Genomic DNA, 17071 nt, shown 5'->3' on the forward strand with positions numbered 1-17071 from the left:
AAAGAAGAAGAAGAAGAAGAAGAAAGGGTGGAGGAGATGGTGAAGACAAGGCGGAGGGAAGAGGAGACGGGTGCAGTGGATGAGAGGGATGAGAGGTGGGCGTTGGTGATGAAGATGGAAAGGGAGGAGAGGTAGGAGAGAGAAAAGGAGGAGGAGGAGAAGGGATAGGAGGAGAGATAGGCGGAGGTGAAGAAGATAGAGGAGGGAGAGATGGTGAGGGAGGACGAGGTATATGAGGAGAAATATATGAGAGAGGGGAGGAGGTTGTGAAAATAGCGGAGATAGAGGGAGGAGGGAGATGGGAGGAGGGAAGAGTGAGGAGAGAGGAGATGGGGGGCGGACTGCTTCCCCCCCCTGCCGTCACGGAAGGCATTCTTCGACCTGTGGTCCTCCTCAGACGGCACAGATTACTATGAAAACACTTTTTCCTACACGTAAAACAAAAAAAACAATCCTGTCTTGTTCACACTATCTGCTAGCACCTACTGCGGCGATAAATGCTCTGTCACTTTAAGAAATGCAGACTGCAATAGAGCTCAACTAGCTACTTCCCTTTTTACCTTTCAATACATTATGCCATTGTACAGCATATGGAGCTGCCCGTAGAAACCGACATGCTTAACTTTCTGAATAACACCTACTTTGTCTGTTCCAAAAACTTCAAAAAAAAAGGTAAGTGATTAAACCTTTTAACATCTTGCAACCCCTTTTAACCTGCTTAAAAGGGAACAAAAAGAAAACAAGAATATGGAAAATCAAAAATTGGCAAGATAACACAGGAATCACCAAAGCAGGTAAAAATTCAAAATTCTTTTTTTCTTTTTTTTTTAACAAAAAACTGGAAGAAAGAAGTGAAAACTAAAACTTAAAAAAACTGATAAAATATGTCACAAAAACGTGGAAGAAAAACTCGGAAGAAAAATTAAAAGAGATAAAAAAAAGGAAAAATTTTTCTTTTTTTTTTCCTTAAAAAGATTTTTAAAGGATGAAACCCCCCAAAAAATTGATAAAATCAAAAAGTATATAGTATATAAAACTTTAAACCAACAATAAAAGGGTTAATGTAGAATGTAGAATGCAGGCACCCAACTTCCTCTTTTTTTTTTTTTCCTTGCCTGAGTCTCTCAGTGAAATCTGAGAACAATGGGAAACCAAAAAAAACAGACTCAAAATGACCCAGCTTTCCCGAAAATTCTCATACTGCAGTAACAAAAGCCTCTACCAAAAATGCAAAATAAAAGATAAAATAGGGAAGAACAGAGTCCAAAATATAATCTGCTTCAGATCTTTGCGGAAACCTGCAATAAATTCACATATAGACGTCCGGGGAGAGAGATCGAAAGCCCTTCTGCGACACATCAAACAGCTGCTGACAACCGGTAACTGCCAATCACCCATGGCGCTTTGGTTAGCACCAGGATGTATCACCCTCCGTCTGCTGGGAGACAGGAGCCGTGATATCCCATTAGATTATCACCCCTCCGTGTGTACCCGAGAACCGTGATAATCTCTCCAGTGATCAGTCTGTGATATCCCCCCAGTCTGCCGCATCCGCGTGTGTGCGGGGACTGTGGCAGCCGAGGGATTCACCTGTGATGCCTCCCTTAAGCTGACACCTCCGTGTATGTGTGCGGGGACCGTGACAGCCGTGGGGTGGGATTCACCTGTGATACCTCCTTGAAGCTGACACCTCCGTGTGTGTGTGCGGGGACCATGACAGCTTTTTCAGAGGAAACCACCTGTGATATCCCGTCTAAGTCAAAACCTCCGCATGGTGCGGGGACGTGATCTGACTTAGTCAGAGAGACTCAGTCTTGTTATCGGTGTCTCAGCAGCTACAAATCAAGTCACAGTCTCCACCAACTCTCTCACCCGAATCTCAGACACACAGGATCACAGTAGACACTTAGCTTATCCCAGGGTTTGGATTTCCTTGTGGACTTTTCAACACTACCTGGGTTTGGTGACCACACTGACCGGCTAGAGTTGCTGACCCGGACTGGGCACAGGGAACATTCAGGTAAGATAACTAGATTTTCTTACCTTACTTATGGAGTTGCGCAACTCTCCGTTCCCATGAGCCAAGACCTTGGCCGGCACCTCTGTCTTCTCCGGTCAGCAGGATCCCCGTGCGTTTTCGTCCACTGCCTCGTTGGGCGCCACTTGTTGTGGATGGATTTACTTTTGATTTGGGTAGATTTACCCCTGTGCATACTGTGGCCTGTCCTAATTAGACAGAGTCTTATTGAGCACTCAAAGGAAAAGAGGAAGCTACACGTAGTTAGCAACAACTCATTCCAGCAGAACTCTGGAAACTTTATTCATATATGGTCTTTTATCAGTTCGTATAAAGGAGTGGTTACTCATTAACATAAAGGCTTTACTTCTTAGCTAATTGGTCAGTTTAAATGCATGAACATATATGGGTGTCCGACCTGGGGATATTTAGACACCACGTGATTTACTGTCCGGAGTCTTGCACTTGTCAGCAAGTCTCCAATATCGGCTGGACCACCTGGCCTAAGTTCCTCATTCCCTATGTCTGCTAGATATTTCTCAAATCACAAGACAATGAGATGACTGGGTAGCAGGTTATTTCCACCAACTAGTTATAAGGTTCAAACTGTGAATATGTATCTGTGTGCAGTATATATGAGTATATAGCAGTATATAGCCTATATAAGAGTACATGAGTATATAGCCTATAGCAGGCAAGTGAGATCTATATGAAATACATATACATATATATTTCCATAACATCACGCTACCAGTGCTGGGTGACCGGCACTTCTGGAGTTAATGTTTTGATCTCAGTGCAGACTCTTACCTGCACACCTGGGACCTATTATGGTGGCCTCTCATTGGTTCTGGGAAAGCTTCTTATAGCCTCAGGAAGCTCCCATCCCCCATCAGTTATACTTTTGCCCTTGGCAAAGTGTGGTGACCCCTGAGTGTGTTTGCGCTGCGTTCTGGTTGCTTGATTCTCTGTGTATGACTCGGTCTGTTCTCTGGATATTGCTTTGGATTCTGCTTGGTACCTTCTATGTCTGTTTGGTTTTGACTTCTGCTTGGCCCTGACTATCCGTTCTGTCTCATCCCTGGTACTTTACTGATATCTCTGTGTATGACCTCCGTTTTGCCTGACTCTTAGCATTTCTGTATAGTGTCCTGCCATCTCTGAAAGCAGGATGCTAAGCCCCGCCCCCTTGCAGTCACATGACCGTATGTCCTGTGACTGCTTGCTAAATTTCAGCGTCCACAGGTCCTGTGTATCTGTACTTTCCAGCTGTACCTGACCCCGGGCCCCCCTACAGTGCAGGTGAGTCCCTGCTCAGCAGAGGCTGCACGCCGGCGCTGACAGGATGCTGACAGTTCACACAGGGAATGCAGAGCTTCTGGTTCACAGCCTCTTAGTAACACCATAGAGGGGGGCTGCCCAGTGCCTACTAAAATGCATCCCGTGTGAACAGAGGCCACAGTTTGCAGAACCATTTGGGCCCAACTGCACCCTGAAAAAAAATATACAGTGCACAAAAACATATCAATATATGTAAGGTATTAGTTGATATTATGGCCATAATACGGAAGCTGGCAAACTGCATCAAAGTTCTTTACTCTTGCCAGTCCTACTCTAACATTAAAACCTCAGAAAGAGGAAAAAATCCTCCAGAAAAGAAATCAAGAGAAAACCAGACAGGCCTAAATACATCTGCACTAACCAGGGTGCAGCGGACCCAAGTAAAATAGCAATTGCACAGGTGCAATAATACCAAATGAAATAGCCAGCCTACAATCAGGGATTGGCCATGTGGTACACCAGTGCAAAAAAATAATCCGCATGGGGCAGTGTTCACACAGGGAATGCAGAGCTTCTGGTTCACAGCCTCTTAGTAACACCATAGAGGGGGGCTGCCCAGTGCCAACTAAAATGCATCCCGTGTGAACAGAGGCCACAAGTTTACAGAACCATTTGGGCCCAACTGCACCCTGAAAAAAATATACAGTGCACAAAAACATATCAATATATGTAAGGTATTGGTTGATATTATGGCCATAATACGGAAGCTGGCAAACTGCGTCAAAGTTCCTTACTCTTGCCAGTCCTCCGTATAAATGCACCTGCTCTGTGATAGCCTCAGGGTTCTGTTTGAAGCACAGAGAGCATCATGAAGACCAAGGAAAACAGGCAGGTCCGTGATACTGTTTTGGAGAAGTTTAAAGCTGGATTTGGATACAAAATGATTTCCAAAACTTTAAACATCCCAAGGAGCACTGTGCAAGCGATCTTATTGAAATGGAAGGAGTATCATACCACTGCAAATCTACCAAGACCGGCCGTCCCTCTAAACTTTCATCTCAAACAAGGAGAAGACTGATCAGAGATGAAGCCAAGAGGCCCATGATTACTCTGGATGAACTGCAGAGATCTACAGCTGAGGTGGGACAGTCTGTCCATCGGACAATAATCAGTCGTACACTGCACAAATCTGGCCTTTACGGAAGAGTGGCAAGAAGAAAGCCATTTCTCAAAGATATCCATAAAAAGTGTTGTTTAAAGTTTGCAACAAGCCACCTGGGAGACACACAAAACATGTGGAAAGAGGTGCTCTGGTCAGATGAAACCAAAATCGAGCTTTTTGGCATCAATGCCAAACGATATGTTTGGCGTAAAGGCAACACAGCTCATCACCCTGAACACACCATCCCCACTGTCAAACATGGTGGTGACAGCATCATGGTTTGGGCCTGCTTTTCTTCAGCAGGGACAGGGAAGATGGTTAAAATTGATGAGACGATGGATGGAGCCAAATACAGGACCATTCTTGAAGAAAACCTGTTGGAGTCTGCAAAAGACCTGAGACTGGGACGGAGATTTGTTTTCCAACAAGACAATGATCCCAAACATAAAGCAAAATCTACAATGGAATGGTTCACAAATAAATATATCCAGGTGTTAGAATGGCCAAGTCAAAGTCCAGACCTGAATCCAATCGAGACTCTGTGGAAAGAGCTGAAAACTGCTGTTCACAAACGATCTCCATCCAACCTCACTGAGCTCGAGCAGTTTGCCAAGGAACAATGGGCAAGAATTTCAGTCTCTCGATGTACAAAACTGATAGAGACATACTGTTGGCATATGCAACAGAAATGGAGTTATTGTTTATGTAAAGGAGGACTTTACACTAGCCTGACAGCAGATGGCGATAGTGTGAAGTTAAATGTTTGCTGTATTGTGGAGAGGGAAGTTCTCTATTGTTGATGTTCATTTTACTTTCGCTTTTGACTGTATTATGCCAGCAGCATGGGCTGTGTGCTTCTGAATTCTTATCTCACATTTACCCATAAGAAGTAAATGCTGTTTACTGAAGATAACTTGCTCAGTGAAGTTCTCCTGTGTACCGGTGGATTCTCAAAAGATACACTCTGCTACACATACCCCAAGCGACTTGCAGCTGTAATCACAGCAAAAGGTGGCGCAGCAAAGTATTAAGTTAAAGGGGCCGAATAATATTGCTCGCCCCACTTTTCAGTTTAAGAATTTCGACAAAAATTTAAAATAAATAAATTTCGTTCAACTTCACAATTGTGTCCCACTTGTTAATTCTTCACCAAAAATTTGCATTTGGTATCTTCATGTTTGAAGCATGATATGTGGGAAAAGGTTGAAAAGTTCCAGAGGGCCGAATACTTTCGTAAGGCACTGTATGTCCCCGAGGTGCCAAGCCTTGGTGATGTAGGACTTGGCGAAGTAGGCTCCAGCACACATAGTGCTGAGAGGTGTTTTTATGAGCCAGTATTATAGGTCCAGGTTTTACGAGCAGCTGAAAGAGGAGGGCGGGATCAGCTGCTCACTTACCTCCAGTCCAGGTCTTGGATTGTCTGGTTTATGGCAGCTAGGGCTGTCTCACTTGGTCTGTGTGTTTGCAAGCTGAGGAGGTTTTATGTGTTGCTTAATGTTGTTAACCTGACGGTTTATTAACTTTTAATAAACTGCTTGCTTGTTTTTGCATCGATTTGAATCGTGTGTGAACACGTACCTATCGCAGAGCCGATCCCTTACACTACGAGTACATTTCTTTATCACTACTCCCTGGATGACTGGATTATGACATTTCACCGCATCATGCAGGGTGATCTCACCTTAATGATCTGATTTCTTGTGTGACACAACATGCCTCACCTCTTAAAGCATTGAACAATACCTTATGTGCAATAGATACTTTTGTTATTTTTTAATATCCCTTTCCAGGACATTTTAATTTACTTCATCTTTAAGTTATTGTAATGTCAGACGTTGGGACGACATTAAATCCAGCACAGAAGAAGGGTGGATGGGAAAATGACGTCCATGAGATCGATGACGACGGCTCAAAGATAAACCACGATTTAAAGAAACCTGAGTACAATAAGAGCCTGATGCGGAGCAGCAAATCCTGTCAATATAAATCTTTATAGGGCTTGTGGATGCTTTTTCCATGTGAACTTGTGCCTAGGGCAGAATGAATGTCAGCTGCTATTGACAGGAGATTGGCAGTGCCAGGACATATGCCCTTGCTTTAGTATCCTGGGTATGTAGTGTGGTGGGAAGTGAGACCCAGAGCTGCAAAAAGACTGAATAGTAACTGGGAACACTAATTTCATTCATGTCCTCAGCAGGATGGATCTATGCACAGGACAAATCTCTCTTTAACAAGCCAAGTAAGAAAATGGCCTTTCTAGTTGGCGCGTCCAGGGCAGCTGCCCTCCGCAGACCTGCGGTGAATGCGGTCAAACTGCTCGCAGCAACGAGTGACATTTAGCAGAGGATGCTCCCTGGGTGCAACAAGCAGATTTCTTGATGCATTCCAGACCCTCTTTGAAGCCTGGATTAAGATCTACATTCATTGATATCAGGACTCCGGTAATAAACTGGCTCTAGAAAATCTCATTAGAAAAATTACTTAAGGGACTTAAAGCATCTACATTTAAAAAAAAGTACAGCTCCCAACGTCCTGCGAGAGAGGCAACCATGACAATCCCATACAAATACTGCAAAAAAAATATAATAATTATGCCACAGTATAAAAATGCACAAAGCATTGGGGATTATTGGGATATATTGGCCATAATGATCGATTAGTGATGAGCGAACGTACTCAGATAAGATGTTATCATGCTCAGGGACTAACTGAGTGACTTTGGCATGCTCGAAAAATATGTTCCAGTCCCCGCTGCTGCATGTCTCGCCGCTATTCGACAGCTGAAACAAATGCAGGGATTCCCTAACAAAACGCAAGACATGCAGCTGTGGGGACTCGAAAATATTTTTCAACACTCGGTTAGTACATGAGCATGATCGAATAACCCCTTACCCAACTACGTAAGGACATCACTATTTATAATGGGACTCCTCTTACATTTGCTGTGCACATTCAAAACTATGCACTAGATGTATGCAACTACAGTTGTGCTCAAAAGTTTATATACCCCTGGCAGAATTGGTGCTTTCTTGGCCTTTTTTTCAGAGAATATGAATGATAACACCCAAACTTTCTCTCCACTCATGGTTAGTGGTTGGGTGAAGCCATTTATTGTCAAACTACTGTGTTTTCTCTTTTTTAAATCATAATGACAACACAAAATATCCAAGAAGACGGAGAACGATTAAGAGCTCGACCAGGGGACTGACAAGAGAAGACAGTTAGGGGGGTGGCCCTGACACGACGTACCACAGGACAGACAAGGCCCCGGGAGTACCGACTGGACGACGACCTTGGGCAGGTGAAGCGCTGGCGGTAGATTGGTCTAGGACAGCCCCAGCGAAAGATCCGTGAGGGACGTCATCACGACTAAAGGAGAGGTGAAAGGTACCCGGGCCTGGAAACAGAGCTGTAAAGGAACTGCGGTGCATGGCTAAGGTCGTTAGGAGGACGGCCAATAAACCCGGATCTGTTACAACTGAATTCTGCCTCCGTCTCGTCTTTGCCGCGTCCGGTCGTGGTAAGCAGTGGACCACCCCCCCAATTCTGGCCCCTACCACAGGTGTGATCATTCCTTGTTGCTCCACGCATTTCTCCTGATCAGGCAGCAAGGGCAGCAGCTCCTTCTTCACCCACACCCATTTAGAGTGGACATACTTCACAACAGGGTGCGGCCTTCTCTCTTCTGGCACCAAATGTCCTATAGGACACCCACGAAAGGCGGCGCCATCTTCAGCTTTCACGCCGACAAGCGCCATCTTTTTGGTAATGGTCGGCGCCATTTTTACATCAACATCATCCGCCATCTGCAATTCTGTCACGGCAGGCAACAAAACACAAATCCCAAATTCAAAGTCACAAGCTTCATAGTCGCTGTCAGCCGACAGTTCCATTTCTTCTATTTCTGGCAGCACATCACAAATTCCAAGCTCATTGTCATGGTTAGCCGCCATCTCAAGCAGTCCCAGAGTTCCAAGGCTGCTCAGGTCCATCCTGCCGCACTACGCCAAGTGTAACAAGGGCGACTGGGGGGAATTGTTATGGCCGAGTTACTTAAAGGCACAGTCCACGGACAGAGTCCACTTAGCAAATGGTCAGCGAGCACCCTCAATCCCTTGTACATAAACAGACAGAACTGACACTCCTTCTTCCCACGGGTTACCTTTCCTTCCTTTGGCCACAGCAATCCAGGCAATAGAAGTCCACGAACCCAGCTGTAGTCCAACAGGGAATACCTTTTTATTAAACGATGATGAAGAGGAAAGAAAAAAGACAAGTTCAATACGGGCTTTCTGCTCTTTCCCTGACACTTGCTACGGCTGTACCCACAATGGCCGCAGTAGCTGAAGTTCGCAGTAGTCCACTCTTTGGGATCTGGGTGCTTAAAGCCCCTTTAGTGGGGGCCCTTCCAGAGTCCTGGGGTCCGTTTGTGGTCCTTAGCTCTTTTTAGTCCTTTGAGTTCTTCTCAGTCTTTCTGAGCTCTTCTGAGTCATTTGAGTGCTTTTGAGTCTGGGGCAAAAGATCTCTCCCCACCTGGGAGTCTGGGAATGCCTCTGCTGATCCTATACATCTGCTCAGGGTTAACATGCCCTAGCTTCTGCCTACAGACAGCAGCTACCTCCCGTCTTTCTTCTGCTGCTGGCCCAGCCCCCAATATTAATTAGTTCTGTCCCTGCCTCTAGTATGTGCATTACAAGGAAAGCACAACAATTATTCATGGCAGACACCCCACATTAACAATGTTAAACACAAGGGGGTAACATTAAGTGGTACATAGCATTACACATTACAATATACAGACCTTAACTTTAAGGTATGAAACATATTAATATAAGGTGCACGGGGGACCACACGGAGAAGCAGATGGCGTAACTGAGGGGACCTGCCACCTCCTTACAGAGACGTTGTTGGACTAGGGGCCATAAGACACCTAGTCCTGTAATGATAATCTGCTGCTGATAAAACACTTTTTATTGAAACAGCAACACACAGCCCTGTAAGTGATACATCCCAGGAATCAAGGTCTCCCCTACATCATGCTTTTGTCAGGTTACATAGCAAAACCTGATGGCATACTCCTTTTTTAGCCACCATTAAGCGGCTTGTCACTCCGTTCCTGACTATTGTTCCAGTGTATGCTAAGTGCACCTGACTTCAGCCAATGCCATAATGTCATAGGCTTTATTGATTTGTTTTTCCCTCCTTTTCCTTCAAATCTGGTTTGGTGGGTTTCACGTCTTGTGGTTTTCCTGACCTCACTGCTACTTGTCTGATCTCTGCTTGATTTCTGCTACTACTGAATTTCACTAGCTTTGACACTTGATCTGACCAACTATGACTCCTTTCTACTGACTTAGCAGCTCAATTTGTGAACTACAAATGCAAGGAATTAGCACGCTGTAATAATTCAATATATGAATGCTACACATTTGCCACATATTTTGATCAACGTGTGTAAGACCATCTGTGGCTATTTCCAGGTTTTCCACCATATTCACCTATCTGTCCAAAACTATTTTTAACAAGAATAAAGTATAACTGGTTCCTATTCTTTCCCAGTTCATTGGAGACTTAGGCACAAAGAGAAATTATTCTGTTAAGGGACCCATCTAAAAAAAGGATGCCAGGCAACACAAAGTAGCAAAAAATAAATAAATCAGACCCCATACAGATACTGTATCCATTTATTATGGATAGGTTGCCATTATTAACATAGGAAACTGTATTTGATCATGTACATACTAAATTGTTGGAGAAATAATTTGAACGCTACACGGGCATAAAATACGGACACACGGATGACAATATGGATGAAAATCGTATGGTTATGAATGAGAATCGGGCAATTTTTCATACATTTGTCTGAACCCTACCTAAGGGTCATACATGAGACAAAAAACCGATTGGCACTTCCAAGGTAGTGTGAACAGGTGCATACTAGGAGCAGCCATCTCCATGTACTATAAACAAAAAAAGTTGCGCTCTGTAGTGCTAAAGCATATCAATTTGAAATATATGAAATATGAATAGCAATACTGCTTCTGGATAATAGAAAAAGACTGAGACGCTTAAAACATAATTTGGCCAATTCATGCATGTCCAGCAGCCAATGACAAGGTGGTCTCAGATCTGCTGGATCCTATGTGTCTAGTGTGAATACCTCTGTAAGGCCAGAGTCACACTAGCGAGAAATACGGACGAGTGCTATGCGAGAAAAAGTCGCATAGCACTCGGACGAATGTCGATCTATGGGGCAGCTCCAATCAGGTTTTTTTCTCGCCCGTATTATACGTGCGGAGGAAATTGCAGCATGTTGCGATTTGCACCGTATTACGCCCAAGACCTTTTCTATTCTCCGCAACTGTGCCCAATGTACAAACTCCAACATCACTGGCTGCACTGAGCCTGGACCCTCAACCCCATTTCAACACTGTTGACCATTGTCTCCTACTCTTTAGGCTCCAGTCACTAGGCATTAAGGACACTGCTCTCTCCTGGTTCTCTTCCTATCTTTCTGACCGCTCCTTCAGTCTTTTGTTCTCTGGCTCCACGTCATCTCCTCTTCCTCTTGCTGTCGGGGAACCTCAGGGCTCAGTCCTTGGCCCCCTTCTCTTCTCTCTCTACACGGCCCCAATTGGACAGACCATCAGCAGATTTGGCTTTCAGTACCATCTTTATGCTGATGACACACGACTGTACACGTCATTCCCCGACCTTACCCCCGCTGTACTACAGAACACCAGTGACTGTCTGTCCGCAGTCTCCAACATCATGTCCGCCCTTTATCTGAAGCTCAACCTCTCCAAAACTGAACTTTTTCTGCTCCCACCGTCTATTAACCTCCCTAAATCTGACATTTGCCTCTCCGTGGGTGGCACCATAATAACACCCCGGCAGCAGGCAGGCTGTCTGTGTGTTATGTTTGACACCAATCTCTCCTTCACATCCCATATACAATCTCTTGTCCGCTCTTGCCGCTTACACCTAAAGAACATCTCTAGAATCCGCCCTTTTCTCACCATGGAAACAACAAAAACCCTCACTGTCACATTGATCCACTCCCACCTGGACTACTGTAATGCTCTATTAATTGGCCTCCCTGTTACTCGATTTTCCCCTCTCCAGTCTATACTTAATGCAGCAGCCAGGTTCATCTATCTGGCTAATCGGTAATCAGACTCGTCCACTCTTTGCTAGTTGTTACACTGGCTGCCCATTCATTATAGGATCCAATTCAAAGTACTTGTTCTCACCCACAAAGCTCTCCACAGTGCGGCACCCCCTTACATCTCCTCCCTCATTTCTGTCCATCGGCCTAACTGACCGCTGCGCTCTGCAAACGACTTTCGACTAACCTCTGCACTAATCTGCACCTCCCACTCCCGACTCCAACACTTTGCACGCGCTGTGCCAATCCTCTGGAATGTTCTACCCCAAGAAATTAGGACTATCCACAATTTGCACAGTTTTAGACGTTCCCTCAAAAGGCATTTGTTGAGAGCGGCCTATCACATTCACTAATCAAAGTCATTTTATGTGTAAGTGTGCGTGTGTAGCCCATTCACTTCCTCAAGATGGTTGGACCATCATTGTAAATACACCATTGTAAATACACTCCTGTACTTTGTATCTTCCCCACCTCATTGTAGATTGTAAGCTCTCACGAGCAGGGTCGTCTTATTTTGCTTTAATGATTATATTGTTAACGTTGCTACTTATGACTTGTGTTTTGAAATTATTAAACTGTAAAGCGCTGCGGAATATGTAAATGCGCTATATAAATAAAGATTATTATTATTATTATTATTTAATACCTTTGGGATGAAGATGAACAGAGATTGTGAGCCTCTCCTCAACATCAGTGTCTGACCTCATAAATGCTCTTTTGTATGAATGTATGAAAAATTGCTGTAGACACTTCCAAAATCTTGTAGAAAGCCAGAAGAGTGAGGGCTGTTATAACTGCAAATTAGGGACCATCTCCATATTAAATGATATATCCAGGACTTTCTGAAAAGCAAAAAATGTGCCCAAGCACTAACAGGTTGGTTGTTGCTACTTACCTGCCTGTTGTGCTTGGTGTCGTTCTTTCACGGCACAGAGTGGACCACTCCTGCCGGAGATTCAGAAGCCTCTGCTGACGTATTGTCAACAGATCGAAGACTTCTTTCCCGCTCCACTCTGTTGACAGGGCAGGACTTTTGAAGTCATTCTGATTGGCAGCCAACTCCCCCAGATTGGCAGCTGGAATCCGGCTGTCAATCACAATTACGTCAGAAGTCTCGACCTGTCAACAGAGCAGAGTGGAAAAGAATCCGCCGTCAGCTGATGCAACTAAATACCCTGTTTTACTATCATCTTTTTACTAGCACTTGCTGTTTATTGTTGAAATTTTTTTTTGCAGCAGAGTATTTTTTCACGTTTGTTGTATTGTGTTTCTCTGTGTTCCAGTCTCTTTGTGGTGTGAACACTGTCTTACCAACTTACTTGTTCACTGTATATGCATGGACCATGTGTTTGTATTCTATTGGTTTCTTGCTTCTGCAAGTTTTTGGGAGGTTCCCACCCCTCTCTTGTGGGCCATGCACATGTAAAGCCGTCTCACACAGCATGTCCACATCAGACATTGCCTCTCTGAACCCTGCTCATATGGGTATTGTTCAGATGGTCAGGTTTTAAATACATTGGCTAGGACTGCTCTGATGGGTATACCTTGGCGTTGGTCGAGCAGCTTAGCAAACATTTTTTGCAAAAAATGAATCAACTAAATACCCTGTTTTGCTATCATCTTTTTACTAGCACTTGCTGTTTATTGTTGAAAAATTTTTTACAGCAGAGTATTTTTTCACGTTTGTTGTATTGTGTTTCTCTGTGTTCCAGTCTCTTGGTGGTGTGAACACTGTCTTACCGACTTGTTCACTGTAGGTGCATGGCCCATGTGTTTGTATTACCTGCCTGTTGTGCTTGGTGCCGTTCTTTCACGGCACAGAGTGGACCGCTCCTGCCGGAGATTCAGAAGCCTCTGCTGTATCATCGACAGATCGGAGACTTCTTTCCCGCTCCGCTCTGTTGACAGGGCAGGACTTTTGAAGTCATTCTGATTGGCAGCCGACTCCCCCAGATTAGCAGCTGGAATTCGGCTGTCAATCACAATTACGTCAGAAGTCCCGACCTGTCAGCAGAGCAGAGTGGAAAAGAATCCGCCGCTCTGTCGATGTGACGTCAGCTGATGCAGCTGAATCCCTGGCAGGAGCGGTCTGTGACTGCTCTGTGCTGGGGAAGAATGGCGCCATGCACAACAGGCAGGTAAGTAGCATAGAAGCATGGGTGCCATTGTGTCACCTGCATCTCTAAGCTATGCAACTTAAAGGGGTATTCTCAAGTTTGTAAGCAATCTCATATCCCATAGTTAGAGTATAACATTCCATATGATGGGGGGTCTGACAGATGAGATCTCCACTGATCCTAAAAATCGAGGCTCTGAAAAGCCCCATGTGAATGGAGAGGAGGTCGATCATGCGCAATGGTGCTTTATTTATTCTTATGGGAGTGTCGAAGACTAGCCAAACGCTACTTTTGGCTATCTACGGTGGTCCAATTAAGAATGAATGGAGGTCCCAACAGTTGGAGCTCTCATTTCATAAAGACCCTTTGGAGAATAAAAAAGTGATTGGGTATAATGGGCAATTACTATACTTTCCATTTGTAATAACCTTAATAGATTTCCTCAATAAGTGTATGAACATTAAAGGAAGGGCAATTATCATGTGAGCCTGGAACTGAGACAATGTTATACGGAGTAATAGCAGATCTCACAGGCAATGCTTAATCTGCTGCTTATCTCAATAGCAACAAATGGATTTCAAAGCCAGACCTACACTGCCATCTGCTGGAATTTATGTAATTTGCAAGGTTTTTATTTTATTTTTTTAATCTAAAAATGTTTTTTAGAATACTTCACAATAACTATCAACCCCCCCCCCCCCAAAAAAAAAAAAAACTAAAATGAGCATATACCCTACAGCAAGTAAATAGTAAAAGTAGATGTAAATAGCATGGGGCACTTAGCAAACGCTATTTTGATCAAAAAGGCATAAAAGTCATCACATTGCGACAAGGTGACCCATCGGGATGGTCCTAGATTGCCTGCAGTATTAAAACCTTACATTGTGTCAAATGACACAAGATATTGAGGCTGTGTGCACACGTAGCGATTTTTAAGCGTTTTTGCCGCGATTTTCGGCGCGAAAACGCTTAAAAATCGTGTACAGAACACCCCCCATGCATTCCTATGGCATTCCGCACATGCTGTGCTAATGCTGCGCTTTTTTCCGCGGCGGAATCGCATCGCGGAAAAAATCGCAGCATGCTCATTCTTTGTGCGGAATCGCAAAGAATTGCCGCGATTCCGCACCCATAGGAATGCATGAGAATCGCTTACTTCCCGCATGTGGCTATGCCCACCATGCGGGAAGTTAAGCGTCTCATGTGCGGTTGGTACCCACGGTGTGGAGGAGAGGAGACTGTCCTCCAGGTCCTGGGTACCATACCCCTGTAAAAAAAAAAAAAAAAAAAAATCGGTGTATATTTACCTTCCGGTGTCCCGCACTGCCATCCCGGGCCTCAGCGTTCCCAGTAATGCCTTGCGGCAAGGTCCTGTGATGACGTAGTCTCGCGTGACTCTAGCGGTCTCGCGAGATCGCTATAGCAACGCGAGACTACCTCATCACAGGTCTCGCAAGGCATTACTGGGAACGCTGAGGCCCGGGAATGCAGCGCGGGACGCCGGAAGGTAAATATACACCGATTTTTTTTTTTTTTTTTTTAGCATTTTAACATTCTATCTTTAACTATTGATGCCGCATAGGCGGCCTCAATAGTAAAAACCAGGTCACACTTGTCAAACACTATGTTTGACGAGTGTGACCAACCTGTCAATCACTTTCCAAGCGATGCTTCAAATCACTTGGAAAGTACTTGAATATCGCACACGAAAATCGCAGCAAAATCGCGATCATAATCGCGGTAACATCGCGGTGAAATCGCGCGGGAAAAAAACGCACGATTTCTGGGAAGGAGTCCGGTTTTTAGTAAGCGTTTTAAAACGCTACGTGTGCACATAGCTTAAAATATATTTGACTTAAGGCAAGGTTTTAATACTAGAGACATCCTGATGGGTACACCTTGTCGCGGTGGGATGCTTTTTATGCTTTTTTGATAAATATAGTGTTAATTAAGTACCCTATGTTATCTACATGTACTATTACTATTTATTTATTTACTCAATGTAGGGTATATGCTCATTTTTGTTTGTTTTTGTTTGTTTTTTTGTTTTGTCTGTGAAATGCCTATTGTGTTAACGTGCTCTTACAGTTTATTATATAATAATAATAATAATAAATTTTATTTCTATAGCGCCGACATATTCCGCAGCACTTTACATTTCAGAGGGGATTTGTACAGACGATAGACATTACAGCATAACAATAATCACATAGATCATAACAGATACCAAGAGGAATGAGGGCCCTGCTCACAATCTTACAGTCTATGAGGGAAGAGGTAGACACGAAAGGTGGGTGGTAACAATTGCCCTGATTGTTTGGAACATTATTGGTCCAAACAATTATTATAGCACCATTTATTCCACTAGTAGTGCAAACTGTAGGAAAACAATCGCAAATAGGGTCTTATCCCATGTTATACTATTTTGATCAAAAACTGCTCACCTGGTGGTGTGGAGACAAGGCTTATATGTCAGCTGCCACAGATCCACAGGTCGGCTAGCGACCTAATAGGAGCTATCATCAAGGAAGATTGTGGACAGTGTCTTTGTGGTATTTCTTGAAGAAGAAGTCATATATGACTTCAAAACGCGTTGAATAAACCACCATTATCTTTTAACCTTATTTTGCATCCTAAATTGTCTGGGAGAATGGATATAGTCCACAATCTTCCTTGATGATAGCGCCATTTATTCCACGGCACTTTGCATGTGAGGAGGGGTATACATAATAAAAAACAACTACAGTAATCTTAAACAATACAAGTCACGACTGGTACAGGAGGAGGGAGGACCCTGCCCACGAGGGCTCACAGTCTACAAGGGATGGGTGAGGATACACTAGGTGAGGGTAGAGCTGGTCATGCAGTGGTTTGGTGGATCGGTGGTTACTGCAGGTTGTAGGCTTGTCGGAAGAGGTGGGTCTTCAGGTTTCTTTTGAAGGTTTCCACGGTAGGCGTGATTCTGATATTCTGGGGTAGAGAGTTCAAGAGTAGGGAGGATGCACAGGAGAAATCTAGTATGCGATTGTGAGAGTAGGAGATAAGAGGGGAGTAGAGAAGGAGATTTTGTGAGGAACAGAGGTTGGTGCAGGTAAGTACTGGAAGATCAGGTCACAGATGTATGGAAGAGTCATGTTGTGGATAGCTTTGTATGCCAAGACAGAGGCGTATCCAGGGGGGGCAGCCAGGGCATTTGCCCCGGGGTGCAGCCGACAGAGAGGCGCCATGGAGCCTCCTGATGTGGCGGTCCAAGGAGGAGGCTCCCAGTCGGCGGCATTCTGCCGCCCCCACACAGATTCTCCCATTCTCTGAGCCGGCTGCGCGTC

The sequence above is a fragment of the Dendrobates tinctorius genome, unplaced genomic scaffold, assembly GCF_039654945.1.
Source record: "Dendrobates tinctorius isolate UK_male_01 unplaced genomic scaffold, ASM3965494v1 ptg000120l, whole genome shotgun sequence".
Taxonomy (NCBI): Eukaryota; Metazoa; Chordata; class Amphibia; order Anura; family Dendrobatidae; genus Dendrobates; species Dendrobates tinctorius.